The sequence below is a fragment of the Macaca nemestrina genome, chromosome 11 (genome assembly GCF_043159975.1).
Source record: "Macaca nemestrina isolate mMacNem1 chromosome 11, mMacNem.hap1, whole genome shotgun sequence".
Taxonomy (NCBI): Eukaryota; Metazoa; Chordata; class Mammalia; order Primates; family Cercopithecidae; genus Macaca; species Macaca nemestrina.
The window spans coordinates 132,564,557-132,567,863 of NC_092135.1; positions in this window are offsets into that span (position 1 = coordinate 132,564,557).

Genomic DNA, 3,307 nt, shown 5'->3' on the forward strand with positions numbered 1-3,307 from the left:
ACACAGTCGGAGATGAGGTGCTAACTTCTTGAAGTGGTTGCATGAGTTTTCTTTGGCTGCTGTAACAAATCATCACGTTAGTGGCTTAAACAACCCGAATCTGTTAAAAGTCCAACACAGGTGTCAGTGAGCTAGAATTGAGGTGTTAGCGAGCTAGAATTGAGGTGTCAGCAGGCCTGTGTTCCTTCTGGAGAATGCAGGGGAGAAGCTGTTTCCTTATCTTTTCCAGCTTCTAGGGGGCACCCACATAGTTTGGCTCGGGGCCCCTCTTCCACCTTCAAAGCCAGAGATGGTGCCTTCCCCTGCATTCCTTCCAGAGCCCCCTCTCCCTCTCCAGTTCTACTGCCCTCTAATCCTTGCAGGATCCTTAAACTTTGGGCCCATTTGCACAATTCAGAATAATCTCTCCATTTTAAAGTCAATTAGTAGCTTTAATTTTATCCACAGCATTAATTTCCCTTTCCATGTAATGTAACACACTCACAGATTTTAGGGCCTGTGACAGGGACCCCTCTAGGGGGCTATTTTTCTTTGGACCAGTGGTGTCCTACTTATCCAGGGATGTATCTCACTCACTGCCCAGCAGTGCTGGAGCCAGGTGGCAGGTGCCAGTTTGCCTGGAAGGTGAAGAAGGTGTTTGCATCTGGACCTGGCCTTGGCACTTGCCAGTGGGTACCCTTGGGAAAGTCACTGCCCTTCCCCGTGTGCCAGTTTGGATTCCTAGGATTTGGGGCGCAAGGTGTTTATTTTGGAAGTGATTCCAGGAAGCACTGCGAGGGTGTGGCGACATTCATCAGGGCAGGAAGCTAAAAAGGAATAAGCTATGAGTAGGTGGCCACTGTGGGCAGTGGGGCTCAGGCCTGCTAGGGACCCTCAGAATTGTCCTGCTGCAGGGCACAGATGTCCTGTATTCCTCAACCCGCCCCCTCACTCTGCCCACCCCGCTCAATGACTGAGGGCTGCTCCTGGAACCCCTGTCCTGCCCTGGTGTGGACCGAGCCTGCTCCCGGGGCCAGAGGACATCCTGAGGCCAAAAAAAAAAAAATGACACAGGAAACTGTCCCCAGTTGGCAGGTGGCTCTGAGCAAGCCGAGTTTACATGGGTGGGGCACGGCTAGCAACCACCACATTCTCTGAGCCTCAGTTTCCTCAGCTGTAAACGTAGGAGGATAATGATACTATGTACCTACACTGGGGTCATTGTGAGGATCAACTAGGACAATACAAGCTCATTAATTAGCACAGTACCTGGCACACACTCGGCACCCAAGAAGGCATGCCATGGTTATTATTCTATCGACTCCCCGGCTGCACGGCCCACGATGAGTCACCTCGACCTCTCCTGCTCTGTTTCCTCACCTGTGACCTGACGGAGTTCATCCATTCATGCCTCCCACCCCTGGGGAGTCAGGCACAGTGTGAGATGCTAGGACACTGAGTGACACAGCAGACACCATCCCCGCTCATGAGGCCCTTCCAAGCCTGCTCTGAGAGACAGATGACAGCCAAACAATCCTACAAGTAACAAGAAGATGCAGCTGGGAAGGCGCTGAGAGAGAGGGGTACACGATGTCGGGGGACATGCCAGGGTGGGAACAGTGGGGAGGGTTGGGGGGCTTCTGTTAGCAAGCTGAGGCTGCTTGAGAGCCTGAGAGAGGAATCCCTGAGGACAAAAGAGGAAGGAGAGCTCTTCGGGCAGCAGCAACACATGCAGAGGACTTGGGGCAGGAAGCAGCCAGGTGAATTCAAGAAACAGCACCAAGGAAGGGGTGGTGTGGTTTGAGCAAGAAGGGCAGGGAGTGGTGGGCACAGGGTGGGCCGAGGAGTAGTCAAGGGCCTGGCATCTCAGGTCAAGTTCAGTCTTATCCAAGGAACTATGAGAAGTCACTGAAGTTGGACTTATGTTCCGGAAGGTTCCTTCCAGCTCCAAATTGTAGTGGGTAACATAACATCTAAACACCTGCCTATAAAGCAAGACAGAAGGAAAGGATGCTTTGCTTCATTTTGTGATTAACCTTAGATTATTTTGCCAGTTATTCTAATCATTTCTTGCCAGCTCAAAGCCCTGGAATGATCTGAAATCAATCAGCCAATCAATCATTTTCTTTAAAAGAATATAAAGCAGACAGCCGAGTCTCCTATTCAACGTTGAGCTCAGCATTTGGTGGGGAGCAATTCATGTGTGGACGTTCATAACTTCACCATGGGTTGGGGAGGCTCTGCTGATGGGGGAAGGCGGCCCCACGGGCACGGGCTGTCTTCGTGCCATCTTATTTCTGACCCTGTGCTACAACTGGGGTGCCTGTGTGTTGTGTTTGGTCAGGCAGGTCCATTATCTTTGTCCCAGTTCAATTCAACTCCAATCAAGTCCATAACCTTTAACTGAGCAGCCTACCATCGTAGGGTCACAGTGCCTTTCCACAGGGCCTGGGAACTCAGACCAAACACAGCTTTACCTTACGTCTCGATGGATTCTCAAGAACGTTCCAGCCAGATGGTAAGGAGAGCTGGTTACTCATTATAATGCCCTGTGACCATCAGGTGAACAATCTGGAAAGACCCCTGCAGGCCAGAAGGAAGGGGAGCTCCTCCGGGGTCAATATGTGCAGCCAACGTTGCAGTCCACAGCTCCAAGCTGGACCTCTGAGTCCTCTGGTGTGCTTTGTGGGCATACCAGGAAGTACTGGTGCTAGTATGAAATGGACAACATAGTGTTAGGAGCTGCCTGCATGTGCCCCAGCACCACATTCATATGTTAAACCTCTCATGAATCTCCAGTGTCATGCTACATAGAGATGTTCTTGGGTTTAGATGAGGTCATGAGAGTGGGGTCCCTATGATGATATTAGTATCCTTATAAGAAGAGGAACAGGGACCAGAACTGTCCTGCTCTCTCCTCTGTGTGAGGACACAGCCAGAAGCCAGGAAGTGGGCCCTCGCCAGGAACCCGATTGGCTGGTGCCTTGATCCTGGATTTCCAGCCTCCAGGACTGGGAGCAATAAAGGTCTGCTGTGAAGTCACCCAGTCGACGGCATTTTGTTATAGCAGTCTGAGCTGACTCATACACATGGATACATACATCTGCTGGGATTCTTCTGATAGATGGGATTACATTTTATTAGAGAGGCCGATTCTGCTATGGCTCAACTTCATGAACTTTCTTCTGTGGCTGCTATTATCCCTGTGATGCTGGAGGTAACAGGGTCTGTGAGACAAACGTAGAATCAGGCTGGTTAGGGCAGTCAGTGTTCTCAGTTCCCCAACATTAGGGCTGCCTCTCCATCAATGCCTTCAAGGGAATACAGT